Below are 16,635 nucleotides of genomic sequence, written 5' to 3' on the forward strand. Positions count from 1 at the left end.
TAAGGTTCAACTATGCATACTGAACCTGTATGTTAGATAACTGCAGGATAAAGAAATTCTGTATGGCTGGTGTATTCATAACTATCTTTTTATTGAATGAGCTATGCAATTTATTCTTCTATAAAATTAAATTCAAAATGTATCTCCAAGATTGTTTTAATTGACTGTAAAAATTTGAAATCTCTCCACAAATGGATTTCATTTTGCCCCCAAATCCTCATTTTTAATTAGCTACTATCAAGCTACTTGAATAATATGAACTTCTGTCAAATTATGTAAACATCCTCTCAATTGGCACTGTAATGTTGTTAATAATAGAAACATAAATACAACCACGGTGGTGGTATTTCCTTCGGGAATGCCACTGGGTTGTTTCTACTTCCTTGTTAATGAAAATAACTTGCATTGAACCTATTTATGCTTAAATCCATTGTTGTCAAATTGGATTAAAGTGTCATGAACAAAACACTTTCCCTCGCCTCTACCTCCTCCCTCCCCTCTCTTTGCTTTAAAATCATCAGACTCCTTCTGCCACTTCCCCCGGAAGTGAAGAGCCCCAGGACTCTGCGGAGAGCCACCCGGATGTGGGCAGCGTCTGGGGGCACTTCCCGGGACAGTGCTGGCTTGGGGACAGACGGGTTTCCTGTCGCGGAGCCCAGGCCCCTCGAACTTCGCAGCGCGCTGGCCGCTGGGGATGCACGACTTCAAGGCGGCGCTCGCTGTCCAGAGGCAGGGTAGGGTTGGTTGCGCTCCAAGCCGACCAGCCTTCGCGGGACCTGCCTTCTTGGCACCCTCGACCTGGGTTAGGTTTCAGGGGGATTCTGAGGGGTCCTGGAGGGATCGAGTGGTGCGGCTGCTGCAGGACCTGGGGACCACAGTGGTCATCCCTCCTCCTGCCTAAAGAGCACAGTAACAAAATTCTTCCCCTTGTGCTATGAAAACCCGGACTGTGTACCTTTATTTTTTTGTACCGGGGATTGAACCCGGGAGCAGCTAACCACTGAGCCACACCCCCAGCCTTTTTTTGAACTTTATTTAGAGACAGGGTCTCACCAGTTGCTTAGGGCCTCACTAAATTGCCAAGGCTGGCTTTGAACTTGCCATCCTCCTGCCTCAACCTCCCGCATGCACCAACGCGCCCTGTGTACTTTTAAAGTAGATGCGACCTACCTAAAGCTGGCTGTATTGTTACCGCAGGGTGAAAACAGCCGGTGAGATGGCCAATGGAACCTGGATTTTTCTCGTTGGGCTTAAGGAGGCTTTACCCCGCCTCTCCGCTGAAGCCCAGGGGAGGAGCCAGAACCGAAGAAGACTTCAGCCGCCCAGGTCTTCCCGGCTAGGAAAAGTCACCAGTTCCTGTGTCCTTTTCCTATGGCAAATGGGCACACTCCCAGAATTTAAGCACCCAGAACACCTTTGCTTTACATCTCGTGGAACACACCAGGGCAACAGAGTCATATCCCAGAGGTGGGTCCCTCCGACCTCGCAGGTTATTTCCTTTGAAACAATCCCATTTCATAGGGGACACAGAAATTTACAGACAATGCCTACGCAACTGGTGACAGAGCCCTGTCTACAGGTCATTTGGTAAGTACAGGCAGGTGGTGGGTGTCCCGGACCCTCCCCCTGTTCCTCCTGCTGTGTTCATACTGGGAACTACACTTAAGAGAGTATCCTGACCTGGTGGGTTGTACTTAGCTTGGAAAGATACCTCCTAGCATTGCTGTTAAGATCTTAATTTAGGACTATTTTTGATCTATATTTAAAGGATCCTTGCTTGGGTGTCTTGAAGACATCCCTGACAAAGCATCACCTTGAATTGAGAAATAGGTGCTACCAAAGGGTGGCAGGAGGTCTGGGTCCTGAGACAGTCATTCCCAGGGGTATAATCTCTGTTTCTACCTGCACCTCCTGGCTTTTCTCAACTTGCTAGAAGTCCTTAACAATTTCAGCTATAAATGTCAGGCACCTACGAGGACTGGGATGGCTGAAGGAGGACCATGTATACTGTGGCAGACCAACCTTGCACGTGACTGAGTCACACTCCCCGGCTGGGTGCTGAGGCACTCAGTCACAGAAATGTGGCAGAGCTTTCCCCACCCTTCTTGGGTTCGAGGGTTGGTGTCTCCTGCATGGGTGTGTCTTGCTACAGCCCCATAGGTGAAGCTATGCTCACCTGTTCCTTTGTAATATAACCCCTTGCCCTATTTAGGATAGAGTCTTCCATGGAAGTGCCTTGTGTGTGTCTCCTTCTCTTACTGTGCCTTTGGGTGTGGCCTACCCAGGTGTCAGTCAACCTGCTGACAGTGGACGTCATGAAGATAGACTCAGCCCCCTGAAACCTGACCCCTTGCCTCATTTGAATAGCTTCTCCTCAATAAAAGGGGTTAGCACGTGCTCTCTGCTCTTGCTCTCTCTCTTCCTGCGGATCCTTAAGGTCAGAGGAGCCATCACAGTGACCCCAAAGAAAAAGGTATTTGTGTCTCTTGTTTTTTTTTTTCCGCAGTCCAGTTATCCCAGTTCAACTGGAGTGACCTCTGAGCCTTTTAGTAGTGAGAACAGAAACCCTGCAGTATACTTCCTCCTACAGAAGGTTGACAGGCCCTGCACAGAATCCCCAGACACAGGCAACAGAAAATTGGCTCAAGTAATGAATTCCCTTGTTCTATAAACCACTTCCAGCAGACTAGAAAACCCTCCAGCTATACCTGGTCAAGAGGTACTGAGCCCCTGCTAGGTGCATAGACGTGTGGGGAGACCCTACTCTAATTACACTGAGCCCCTGTTAAGGCTTACCCTTCAGAAGATACAGGATTCCTACCTGCAATGAGCTTATCATTTCCTGTGCATGAAATCATTACATGTTACAGAGTAGGTGCTGGGCTGTCTGTATTATTAGTTTTTAGAAAAAAAAAAAAAAAAAAGAGATACAGGATGATTAAGGGGAAGTGGGTGAAGGATGCAAAATAGTAGGAGAATGGTTTTGTGATGCTCCATTCTACACATAGCAAACCTCAACCGACATACAGAACTGCTCCCTCTTCTCTAGCTCCAAGGACCTTAAAAACCTGGGGCTAAGGCTGGGGTTGTGGCTCAGTGGTAGAGTGCCTGCCTTGCATGTGTGAGGCTCTGGGTTCGATCCTCAGCACCACATAAACAAACAAAAACAAAACAAAACAACAAATATATATAATATATCTGGAGCTAGAACGCAGTAGACTGAAGGCTTCTGCAGACTGTAGGACTCAACAACCCTGATCTACTAGGGGCTGGAAGGGGCTAGACTGGTTGCAGGGCTTGTATGTGGATCAACTGTAGGAGGAAAACCTACCAGCAAACCCAAGGAGCAGGCCTACTTCCTACTTGGAGCTTAGAGGAAACAAGCCCAAAAGGAGGAGAAAGTCAGGGGAGAAAGTTAGGAGACTGCTATCTTTAGAAAGGCCTGCCTGCAAAGTTGACTTTTGGCCCATATCTAGGAACTTGGGTGGTAAACAGGTCCCTACACTGACATAAAATTTCCTCTGAAGGATTAAGGGTGGTTTGCTAGGCAAACAATATGGTTTATGCTGAACATCTGCCTTATGTATGGTTTTCTAGAATTTTGGTACATAAAAGCCTTGGAGAATGAGTTTCTAATGAGGTCGAGAAACACTTCACACTAGTTGTTACATAGGTGCTGGAGGATAAAGTCTGACCTGCACAACTCCACTGAGAGAGGACTTTTGGAAATATATGTCTGGTATCTTGCAGACTGACCCATGCTTCTTTTACCATTTCTGGTTTTGCCTTATATATTTTCATTTTAACAACTCTTTGCCATGATATGACTATTTGGTGAGTCTTTTATGTCCCTAGTGAATCACTGAACATACACAAATGTGAACTTTGTCTGTTCTCTAGCATTCTGTGTTCAACTCCAAGGTAGAATGGAAGAACCAAAGTATGATTTAGTAAATGAATTTTAGATATTAGCTTTGGTCTTACTGTTGGCATGGAGTATCTTGAGAGTCTTTGTCTAGAAATCTTTGGTAGATTTGTGTTCTCTCTTGCTGCTATGGTACCCACTTGTCCTGAGGTGCCATTCTGAGAGTCCCTAGCTCTGTTTTCCTTATTCCCAGCCTGCAATACTAAACTTTAGAACTTGATTAATTGTGTATTTAATGTGTCTTGACCCAGATCCACTGAGACCCTTAGCCTTTGGAACCCTTTTCTTCACCATGCCCAGCTCAGTGCTATGGCTTCTCCATCAGCTTTTCATCGAATTTCTCCCATCTTGAAGTTCCCTGGGCCTATGCCCTAATTTTAGCTCAAGGATCAGTATTCATAGTAGGAAGTTTTTTTTTTTTACTAATATCCAATATTACTTCTGACTTTGTAGCTTGGCAAATCACTTAGGCTCCTTGAATCTCAACTGCTTTAACTGCAAATGAATATTACCTTTCTTCTGTCTACCTAATAGATCCAATAAGAATGTTTATGTGTAAACTGCACATCTGATGGCAAATGCCTGTAATCCCAGTGACTGAGGAAGCTGAGGTAGGAGGATTACTATTTCAAGGCCAGTCTCAGCAACTTAGCAAAACCCTCAGCAATTAAAAAATTAAAAATTAAAAAAGGACTGGGGATGCAGTTCTGTGGTAAGTACCCCTGTGTTCAATCTGCAGTACCAAAATTATAACAATGATTATTATTATTACGTTTATGTGTAAGTACTTATAAAACATGAAGTATTGCAGAATTGTGTGCTTCTCATGTGATTATTATTATCGTCATTAAACTCTACTACAAGCCGGGTGTGGTGGTGCATGCCTGTAATCCCAGCAGATCAGGAGGCTGAGACAGGAAGATTACGAGTTCAAAACCAGCCACAGCAAAAGCAAGGCACTAAGCAACTCAGTGAGACCTTGTCTCTAAATAAAATACAAAATAGGGCTGAGATGTGGCTCAGTGGTCAAGTGCCCCTGAGTTCAATCCCCAGTACCAAAAACAAACAAACAAACAAAAACCTTTACTAGAGATAGCCACAAAAATGTGACTTTTCTGCAAAGTTATTTCACTAATTTTTCTTTACATTGGCCATAAAAATTTTTTTTAAATTTATTTTTAAGTTTTAGGTGGACACAATATCTTTATTTTACGTTTATGTGGTGCTGAGGATCGAACCCAGTGCCTCATGCATGCTAGGCAAGCACTCTACCACTGAGCCACAACCCCAACCCCTAACTGGCCATAAAAATTTAAATCCTGAATTATCATACAAGATCTTAAAGCTTTCATACAACCATTTTCTATAACATAAAGGTGAATACTCTTAAAATGAATGGAAAGTTGGGCTCTCTGTAATCCTAGTTACTCAGGAGTCTGAGGCAGGAGGATCAATTGCAAATTCAAGGCCAGACTTAGAAACTTAGTAAGACCCTGTCTCAAAATAAGAAATTAAGGGGCTTAGGGTGTAGTTCCATGGTAGAGCATACCTGGTTTAATCCCCAGTACTGGAGGAGAAATAAAATAAAATAAAATGAATGAAAAAATAGAAACTCTCCACAAAGAAATTGAAACCATGGGAAAAACTCATATGGAAATGTCAGAATTGAAAAATATGAAAATTGAATGAAGGCAAAACTGAGCCACTGGTTTAATTCAGTAGCAAAAAGGAGATGACAGGGGAGGGAGTTAAGGGACTTAAAAATAGATAAACAGAAACCATACAGTCTGCAAAGGGGAGGGATAAAGATCGAAAAGCAATGAAAAGGGACTTGGAAATCTTTGGTGGCTATATAAGAAGTTCAACTCTCATGTCATTGAGATCTCAGAAGAGAATGAGATTGGTGCAGATAAAAATATTTGAAGCAAAATGACTAGAACTTCTCAAACTTAGTGAAAAAATATAAGCTTATATATTCTAGAAGGTAATAAACCCCAAATAAGTTTCAAAGATAAACCCAAAGAAAATAATGGCCCAAAACATTGTAATTAAACTAAAATAATATTGAAAGCAGCTAGAGGAAAACAGTGCACATTGGGAGGAATGATTGAAAAACAGGTTTTTCATTAGAAACCAGAGACAGTAAAAAAAAAAAAAAAAAGGGACTTAAAACCAACCACAAATGGATCGCTGTTCCTGTGGAAAGAAAAGATGAGTAAAAATACAAATAGCCATTTCATGATGAAAAAAAATTATTTTTGTTCATGAAATCATAGCAGTGGAAGAAAGCAAAATTGGGTGCATAGAGCTTGGAACTGCCTTGAAATCCCCAGCCAGTACACAGGGAACCCCTGCTGCTGGGATAACCTGTCAGAATTGTCTGGAATTAGGACAATCAGGAAAGGAAAGCTTAATTCCCTGTATCATTAATGAATCCCTGGATGTGAGCTGTCCAGGAAGGGTGTGACCTTTCTTTAGTCTAGGCAACTCAGAATAAGGCTAACAACGAAAAAGTTCTGCTAGCAACACCATCTGCAGCTGGAGAAATACACCTGCAGTCCTGAAGTAGGACTGGGGTTCACTATGTGTAGTGAATCCATTATACCTGCACATTCCATTGCCAATTTATGTATTCCCCAGAATGGTCTGACTGGACTACCTGGGCTGCCATCTGTTGTACTGTCCTGGCTTTATTTAGCTCATCCTTCTCTTCCACCTGGCCTGCCTCACAGATGTTCATGAGAGATTTGGAATAGACAACACCCTCTTATGAACCACCATGTTTGGATTTACTGCTTAGGGAAGTAGGGTTAAAACCTGGTGAGCTGTCTCACACCCTTAATCCCAGCTGAAGCAAGAGGATCGAAAGTTCGAGGCCAACCTCAGCAATTTAGTAGACTCTGAATCAAAATTTAAAAATAAATAAATAAGTAAAGGACTGGGGAATATGGCTCAGTGATAAAGCACCCCTGAATTTCAATTTCCAGGAGAAAGGAGGGGACACACACGAGAGAGAGCCCAGGGGAACCAGATAAGAAATGGCCTAGATGTGGAATGGAGGACATGGGGGAGTGTGGTGATTGTGGTAGGACCCAATGTCACTGACAAAAGCAGACTCCTTGTCACTTTTTTAAGAATGCCTAGGAAAAGCACCGTTGTCCAGGCCCCGGCCTACCTTCCCATCCCCAGCCCGGAGTGCTCTCGCCATGCCGTTTATCCCCCAAAGTAGCCGTGTCATATTCGTGGCCCGCCTTTCCCACACTGCCAATAGCACATGCTATTTGACACTTTTAATATCCTTCAGCCTACAGATCCCTTTTATGTTGTGAACAATTTCAATCAGATATCAGAATTTAGTTCAATAATTCCCTTGGAGGACAATCTCCCACGATCCTTTCAAGACTGTGTCAGTTTTTTTTTTCTTTTTTTGACATTTGCAATCCTCTGTCATTGGTAGTACGTTTTAAATTACTGGAATTGTTTTATTTCACATACTCTCTCCAAGAGCGTGGTCAGTTTGTCGTGAGAAAGGGTGTAGCAGTCACCACCATTTATTTCCTGAAGTCTCCACTTTTCCTGGTTTAAGCCTAGGTGAGAGGGCTTGACTAGCGGTGAGACTAGGTACACTCAGCAACTCAGCCCCGGAAGGAAGTTGCGAAACTAGCGTCTTCGGTTCCCATGGTGACAGAGCCCGCTTCCGGTCTCTTGCATCCGCTTTTCCTTTCTTAGTTACAATCACAACTCCGAAAGCTACAAACGGCCGTTGGACGACCTGCGGTGGAAGGTGACAAGCCCCACTCCCAAGGTGGTAACCACGGTCAGCGTGGGAGTCGGACAGTGTGCCAGACCCTGAGAGTTCTCTGGCTTCCCTCTGCCCCAGACCCCCGCCCGGCAAACTAGACCCTTGTCCGAGCTCCCTCTCAGAGAGGCGCATGCTCTGGCCTAAGGGTATTTGACACAAGATTAAATGAGTTTAAGAATTGCCCGTTCCCCTACACTACCTCCTAGTTACAGCCTCCAGTGTCTAGCTTTAGTATGTAAATTAGGTCTCTGAAATACCTTTTGTGGTCTGGAGATCTCCATTCCATTTCCTTTCTCCTGTTACATCTCAAAAGAGGAGGGGCTCCTCTTCTAAAGACATTGACCTGTTAACTCCAGATCCATCCCCTCTCCCCGATTTTATCCAGTAATTTGTCTCTTTGTTTACTCTGGAAGTAGCGACTTCATGGGGGGTGGGGGCTTTCTTCTTTTTCAGCAGACAGGCTGCAGATTTTGTGATGAATATGCATGCGGGTCATAGTTAATAAATAGAAATCTCCTCAAATCAGGAGTATCCCTGGAACTGTCCTTTGGAGTTAGCACTGTGTTCTATTTCACGATTTTATGATTTCTTTAATCCAGTCTCTCTAAATACCATTTTGGAGTCCCTACTGGTGGCTTTTCATCTTTTCTGTCTCTTGTTCTTCATATCAAGTTTGAAAGGCCCTTCTAAAACCAGGCTGGGATGGGAGGAAAGAGAACACAGAGGCATCCCCAAATATCCCCGTGTCTTCAGAGCCAGGGACTGAGGGCCTCGTGGGGGCTGTCCTATAAAAAGGGAAGGTAGCAGGGCCATAGAATTTATGTCACTCGGGCACCAGCCAGCTCAGGTAGGTAGTTCACAGCTCAAAGTCAAATCTGACCCGGCAACTGGGGCCTTTCCTTCACTGCCACAGGCCCAGTCCCCTCTTCAAGCTCCACCTTCACTCCAAGGCTCTGCCCTCTTCTCAACCCCACCTGTCACTAGCCTCAGTCAACAATCTGTTGTCAAGAATCAAAGATTCTCTGTCTCTTGCTGTCGGGAGTCCAGACTGCTCCCCTCTGGATGTATCCCGGAACTAAAAAACTACCAAAAGAGAATGTGAATTCCCTGCTCTCATTTCTTCCTAAGAGATGAAAAAAACCATTTTGACTCTCCTGAAAACCAGGCAACAGTTTAATTTCTTTGTTTTTTCTCGTGCTCCATGAACTGTCAATATACTAAAATTAGTACTTCACATGAAAGGAATTTAAAGAAGGAAAGAGATTTAAAAATCAAAATATTAAATGTTGCCTGGTGGCACAGGCCTGTAGTCCTAATTACTTGGAAGTCTGAGGCAGGAGAATCACAAGTTTGAGGCCAGCCTGGGCAACTCAGTGAGACCCTATTTCAAAAGAAAAAAGAAAAAGGACTAGGGATTGGGGAAGTAACTCTGTAGTAGAGCACTTGCCTAGCATGTGACAGTCCCTAATTCCAGCCCTAATATCATTGGAAAAACAAAATTAAATGTTAGAAGATATGAAACACAGGGTTTTATCAACAAGCAAAAATTGAAATCTAGGGGTAAAAATGGGAGTTCATAATCCGCTTGAATCAAATGTATGAAATATGATAAGTCAAGAGCTTTGTAATGTTTTGAACAACTAATAATAAAAAAATTGAAATCTAACAAAAATATATACAGAATCCAAGTAATTAGACTAAAAGGGTTTTGGAAACATTAATATGCAGTAGATTCACTCTTTAAATTTGTTTTTAGTTTAGATGGATACAATATTTTATTTATTTTTATGTGGTACTGAATATCAAACCCAGTGCCTCCCTCATGCTAGGCAAGCACTCTACCACTGAGCTACAACCCCAGTCCAAATTCACTCTTAATCAGTTCATCAGTTGTACTTTTAGCAGGATGGGGTAAGTTTTGTTAATACATGCATCAGTGAATGACTCTAGTTCTGATTTTGTCGTACTTGCTGGACAATTAGAATTGAAGCATTAAACTTCATTCTGTAACTGAATTTTAGGTATTTATCTAAGCCTTGTTGTTTGCGATAAGTACCTGGAAGTTTTCTATCTCCCTCCTGAGGAGTTTTTGGTAGAGTTGGGCTTACCTTTCCTGTTGCTATGGTCCCTACTTCTTCTGAGGCTTTGTACATAGTTTCTAATTTTGTGTTACTTGTTTCCCTGCTTAAGATTCTGATCCTGATCTCTGACTACCTGGACTTCAAATCCATTTCCTTACTCAGGTTTACTGTGACCCTCAGTTTTCAGAACCTATTCCATTCCATGACTGCTCCATTAGCCTTTTTACCAAGTATCTCCCATTCGGGATTCTCAGAGTCCATGTGTGGATTGCAGTCCACAGCCCAATACTCACAGTATGAAGGCTTAACTATTAAAATTTGGTTCATTATTATTTACTGCATGCTCTGGCAAGGGATTTGGGCTGCTTGAGCCTCACCTGCTTTCACTGTAAAGTAAGAATAGCAATTCTGCTGCTCCATTTACCTTATAAGCTACTTAGAATCAAATAAAGTGCTATGTTTGAAAGTATCTTGCAAACTATAAAGAACTAGGCAAATATAAGGCTTTAAAATTATGATTAGTACTGTTATCTTAAGCTAGATTTACAGTCACAAGTGTCTATTTTTTGATAAAACATTTACTATTCTTTGTTTTCCTCCTGATGTCTGCACACAGATGAAAGTGAGCACCGTTAGTGGAAATCAGGAGCTCCCTAAGAGTACTAGCTAAGATGGTACCTGGATTTTAAGGAAATGTTAGAGATAGTTTTTTTTTTTTTTAAATTTGTTTGTGTGTTTTGGCAGTACTGGACAGCTCTGCTACTGCCATTATTTTATATTTTCAGACAGGATTTCATTAAATTGCCCAGATTAGCCTTGAATTTGTGATCCTCCTGCCTCAGCTTCCCAAATTCTGGGATTACAGGTATAATCCTGTAATAATAATACAGGATTAATAATAATAATAATAATAATTTCAGCCACTACATCTGGCTTATATTATTTTTAGCTCATCTACATGGGGAGCATGTGGTAGAGAAAATTTTCTCATTTCATGGAGGCTGGGAAGAAGAGAATGAGAGGAAGAGAGAGAGAGAGAGAGAGAGAGAGAGAAGGAGGAAGGGGCTGGGGTCCCAATGTCCCTTTCAAGTTCACACCCCTAATAAATTACTCCCTTCCTAGGCCCCATCTCCTAAAGGTCTACCACTTCCCAAGAGGCAATCAAGCCTTTAGCATGTGGGACTTTTGAGGTATATTTAAGATCTAAACCATAATATCATCCCGTTAAATATTTCTTTTTTATGTGGTTTCTGATTTTTGCACTATATTAGTACGGTAATAAGTGTATACTATTTATAAGTGGCTGTGGATGCCATCACTCTTTTACTGGAAGGGGTGCATGATTTCAAGAGTTTGCACTAATCTAAGAAACTAGTCAGGAAACTGACCTGAAAACCTTCATATAATACTGTTAGAAATATATTTTTATGAACTGTCTTAAGAAATCTCTTCTCAACTATAAAATAATCCTACTTCTAGAGTTTTATCTTGTCAATCACTTCAATCCCAGAAATTGTCAAACTAAGAGAAGATATTTGAGGTCTTAGGAATTGCAATTCAGAGCCAGGTGGGGTGGTGCATGCCTATGATCCCAGTAGCTCGGGATGCTGAGGCAGAAGGATCGTGAATTCAAAGCCAGCCTCAGCAACAGTGAGGTGCTAAGCAACTCAGTGAGAACCTTTCTCTAAATAAAAATACAAAATAGGGCTGGGGTTGTAGCTTAGTGGTTGAGTGCCCCTGAGTAGTTCAATCCCTGGTACCAAAAAAAAAAAAAAAAAGAAAAAAAAAGGAACAAATCAAGGGCTGAGGTTGTAGCCCAATGGTAGAGTACTTGCCTAAATATGTGAGGTACTGGGTTCACTTCTCAGCACAACATTAAAAAATAAATAAAGCTATTGGGTCCATCTACAACTAAAATATTTTTTAAAAAGAACTAATCAATACTCCAAGTCTACATTTGAGCACAGGGGATTATGTCTCTGTACTATTTTATGTCATTACTCAATTTTTAGAAAAATCATAATCTTTATAGTCTTTGGACATTTTTGTTCTCACTAACATTGGAACAACCAATTTTTAGGTTAAAATCACATTCTTTTTCCCTCAACAAAAACATATCCTCATATTTCATAAACTTCTTCCTGAAAGATGCCTTACTTTCCTTGCATTCAGAGTCATTTCCCTTCTAATTTCTAGTTTCAGTTACCTTATGTTAGAATTATGACGGTTAACAATTGTGAAACACCACTCTACAGATTTAATACCATTTCTTAGTTTCTAGAAATGTGTTCCTCGTGGAGAGATACATAACTATTAACAGACTCATATTTTCCCTACAAACTTTATTATTATTTTTTTAATGTGCACTCTTCTTTTTAAGAGAGAGAGAGAGAGAGAGAGAGAGAGAGAGAGAGAGAATTTTAATATTTATTTATTTTTTTTTAGTTTTTGGCGGACACAACATCTTTGTTTTGTATGTAGTGCTGAGGATCGAACCCGGGCCGCACGCATGCCAGGGGAGTGCGCTACTGCTTGAGCCACATCCCCAGCCCCTCCCTACAAACTTTATGAAGCCAAAAGTAAAAATGCTTGAACATATGTTTATTAACTAATACACTAATATTTCATCTTATTTGGAAATGATCTAGATATTTAATTAATATCCATTAGATTATGGATATCTGTCTTATAAGTTTAGTTACTGAACAGATTAGAGGAAACCTTTAAACAGTGTAAAAATAATTATTTTTGTTACTGTGTACATTTACAAACATTTATCTATCACAAGGCAACCAGTGCCTCACCAGGGTAATTTTTCCTGTGCAGGAGGGGATAAGCCACCTCAGAAAATACAATCTGCAATAGTTAATGAAGAAATAAGAGGCAGAGTCAAAGAATAGGTTTCAAAAGCAGAGCGCCTTATATATCCAGCCCACATAGGAGATGGAGCTGAACAATTAGAAAATGGCTCCAGTGGCTTATTTAAGGAGGTATATCAAAGGCAGGGATAAGGTTTCAGGGGTAAAGTCTTGCTTTATAATGTCTTGTAGTTAACAGGTTGACTGGCATCTTGGAAGGCTATACCCATCTCTGAGAGGCTCTGTGGCTGCAGCATTCACCTCTTGTCCAGTGCTGTGTGGGATCTGGCAGAGCTGAATAGGACTCATAGGTGTGGGTGATCTTACCATCAAGACTGCCACTGGAAGTTCCCAAATACCACATTTTAGTATTCAATGGGCTTCCCTGCAGATTTGGTCCACACACATTTATCTCTATTTGATTTATATGTTATTTGGTCAAAATCACATTTTTATGATCTTAAAAACCTAACAGCTTCCTGACGCAGTGGCCCACACTTGTAATCCCAGTGGCTCAGGAGGCTGAGGTAGGAAGATTGCAAGTTCAAAGCCAGCCTCAGATATAAATGATTAGAGTTAGAATTAATTCTAAAATGATTAGAATTCAGCTGGGTTATGCCTTTAAGTTAAATTGCTCTATGTAGAGTTCTGTAAGGATGCAGTGGGAGGGACTGCAGAGGAGAATTTGTCTGCTCAATTTAAATTGTTCAAGCACTACTGAAACAGTAGAAAATGGGTTCTTTCCTCCTAAATTCTATTTTAATAAGGATTTTAAGTGGATAGCCCTTTTTTTCTGGAAGAGTTTTGCTCCGGTTTTATATCAGAGTATCAAAATGAACTTTCCCACCTCTCTATTCTCTTTCTAGATTGCGGTGCATCATCTATTACTTTGAGGTGGGTATAGCTTACCTTAATTTCTATCTTCTGTGTCTGGGGGTGATCAGGCCCCATTTACCAGAGAATCTACTTACTTTGAATCTCCTCCTGGGCCAGCTTCATGTTTAGGGTGTCATTGTGAAAGGAGCAAAGGCCAGCTCACAGGGGGTGGGGGTAGGAGGGTGGGGGATATCTTCTTCCTGTCAAGGAGGGTGTAAGCCACCTGGAAACTTAAAGTCTAAATTAATTAGTGATGAACAAAATACAAATAATCAGAAATATATTTACATAAATCAGAGCCCCTGATAAATCTACTCCACGTGCGTACTGGAACTAGACAAAGAAAAGATGGCTCCAGTGGTTTACTTAAGGGGGTACCTCAAAAGCAGGGATAAGGTTTCAAGGGCAGAGTTTTGCTTCCTGCTGTCTTGCAGTCAGCAGATTGATTGCCATCTTGGCAGATCACACCCATCTCAGGTGCTGTGTGGGCCATGGCAGAGCAGGATAGAAATTCACACTGTCCCTAGGCAATTGACCAGAGAAAATGTCCATTGGTCATTCCCAGACATCAGATGTTTCTATCCACTAGGATTCTATGCATGATAACCCACATGCAACCATGACAATAATTCAGTAGACTGTTACTGTCATCTGCCAGGTGTTTAATACCAGAATTTTCCAACCAGGCATAATAACCATAAACAGATTTATCAGGCCACCGAAAACATTGTTGAATAACCTGTCTGCCAGTGCATTTGAGAAACAATAAGAATTTGTTTATGAAGATCTCAGTCTAATTTTTGAGCATTTCCCGGCCTTTATCACAGCCCTTGGTTGATAGGCCACGACTTCCTGCTCCATACTTCAATGGTAACTTCCTGATTCCTAACTGTTGTGGTTTTCCAGAACATGGTATCCTAAGAGTCATCTTCAAGTCTGACTTAAGGATGTCTCCTGAGCTAGACAGGACTAAGAGCCCAAACCAATGGAAACTTAGATTCAAAACTGGGAGCTACATGAACCAAAATCAATAGCAAGTGGCTCTGACCATAAAAATCACAACCTAGAACTAAACTAGTAAAACCCAAGAAAAAGACACTGTGCTCAATCTAGACCCAAGGCATTAGTGGCCCCCTTAATTCCCCAAACCCTTAAAAATCCTCTTCACTGGCTGATGGGGGTGTAGATTTGAGTGTGTGCCTTGTGTCTCCTGGTCGGCCAACCTATAATTGAGCTCTTTCTTTTTGTGAATACTAGTGCTGTAGTATCAGTTCTAATTTCATCATACAGTGCGTCCATGTACAATATCAGAGGTAACCAAAGTTCACATTCCAGGCAGCAGTTTGGGACATGCATATGTCATTCTGCAAAATGTTACCCAGTGGACACTTGTGCAGGCCCAAGTAAAGGGTCAGTGGTTCAACCAGTTTTAGAAAACAGTGGCCTCCAAGTTTCTGAAAACAACTTAAACAACCATTACTACCTGACCAAAATATCAGAGGGTTTATCTATAGAAATGTTAATGAGAACATATTGTTTAAGTCACTTCTAAAATTGGTGTTTATCAAGTAATTGATAATTGTTGTTTAGCAAGTAACTATAAACAAAGCTAGAGAGTTTATTCAGATTTTCCCTTGGTTTTACTTTCATGATAATTTTTCCATTTATTTTCATAATCTTTAAGGAAATAATCAGAATAAACATGATCATAAGTGCTGAAGAACGTTCCTGGCACAGCACACAGTGGCACAGGCCTGTTATCCCAGAAACTCAGGAGTCTGGGGCAAGAGGATCGTAAGTTGGAGGGCTGCCTGGGTAACTTAGCAAGATCCTGTGTCAAAATAAAAATAAAAAGGGCTGGGGATGTAGCTCTAAAGCTCCTGGGTTCAATCCCAGAGTGTGTGCGTGTGTTGTCTCACTCCCACATAGTGCTCACACAGTGCGTGTGCCCACGTGCGCACACACAAATCTTCATTGCAATTTTATTTACAATAATATTTGGAAATGTTTTGTCACCTAAAACAGAATTTCACAAGAGTGTGTAAGAAGAGGGGTTTATTTGAGAATGAGGATGGCTACCCAGGAGACAAGGATTCTAGTTGCCCAGAATAAGGGACTCATGAATGGCAACGAGAGATCTGGTTTTATAGATTTTTTTTAATATTTATTTTTTAGGTGTAGATGGACACAACACAATGCCTTTATTTTTATGTGGTGCTGAGGATGGAACCCAGGCCCCGCCCTGCTAGGCTAGCGCTCTACCGCCGAGCCACAACCCCAGCCCGGTTTATTTATTTTTTTAAAAAAAGTTGCAGCAACTTGTTGTTAATTTATATTAAACTTTCATTGAAAGAAGCGGTGATACGCATGAAAGTTCATTTCCACGTAATTTATTACTCCAATGGTGTCAGCGCCTAAGTTGAAACGGTTAAAAGTTTAAATTAACTAGATCTTGAGGCTGGAATCCCGGAGGACCCGACTGCTGTCAGCCCATGTTCTCCAGGGCTGACAGCAGTCTTCAGAGGCCCCTTTTAGTTATGTCTTCAGTTCTAAATGTTCAAAACCAAGAAATGGCTGCGTAAGGTGTGCTATACTGGTAGGCTATTGTGCCGCTTATACAACTAAAACGAAATTTGAAATTAGTTTAAGAATTATTTATAAATAAATGTGGAGCCGTGCCAGACAAACCTGGTTAACAGCCAGGAGTGAGAGCGGGTGAAGGCAGGTGAAGTCGGAGACACCTGGGGATCCCGGTTTGCTTCGCCCAGGCAAGGCACAGAGTCTGCCGGCGCCCCACTGCCATACGTGGAAGGGGAACTGAACGGGACTTGATCCAAGCAGTAGTTCGCAGGAGGCAGCTGTGTGTATCTGTAAACAGACGGGCAGGAGAGTCGGTCGATGTTCGGAATTGACAGCCACGATGGCATCCCCCTCCGCGAAACTCCGACCAGGACGCCGGCATATATCGTCTGGGAACGTACGGAGTCGGGTCCCTTACGGAGTCAGATTCCAAGAAGTCGGCGTCTGAATGGAAATCACAAAGTAGATGTGGCCATATTGCTTATAACGTCGAGTAATTCCAAGAGTCCGCCG

The 16,635-nt window shown here is 41.9% G+C and overlaps 2 long non-coding RNA genes across 2 annotated transcripts; one reads left to right on the forward strand and one right to left on the reverse strand.

The window, feature by feature from the left end:
• Positions 1 to 7,626: 7,626 nt before the first annotated feature.
• LOC125617721 lies at positions 7,627 to 15,778 on the forward strand. Its single transcript, XR_007348813.1, has 4 exons — positions 7,627 to 7,730; positions 13,533 to 13,560; positions 15,227 to 15,336; positions 15,718 to 15,778. It is a non-coding gene; the product is annotated as an uncharacterized LOC125617721 (long non-coding RNA).
• On the reverse strand, positions 12,531 to 16,542 carry LOC125617720. The gene is made up of 3 exons (XR_007348812.1): positions 16,231 to 16,542; positions 13,638 to 13,765; positions 12,531 to 13,007 (listed from the first exon to the last, which is right to left on the reverse strand). It is a non-coding gene; the product is annotated as an uncharacterized LOC125617720 (long non-coding RNA).
• Positions 16,543 to 16,635: the final 93 nt, after the last annotated feature.

The sequence above is a fragment of the Marmota marmota genome, unplaced genomic scaffold, assembly GCF_001458135.2.
Source record: "Marmota marmota marmota unplaced genomic scaffold, marMar, whole genome shotgun sequence".
NCBI lineage: Eukaryota > Metazoa > Chordata > Mammalia > Rodentia > Sciuridae > Marmota > Marmota marmota.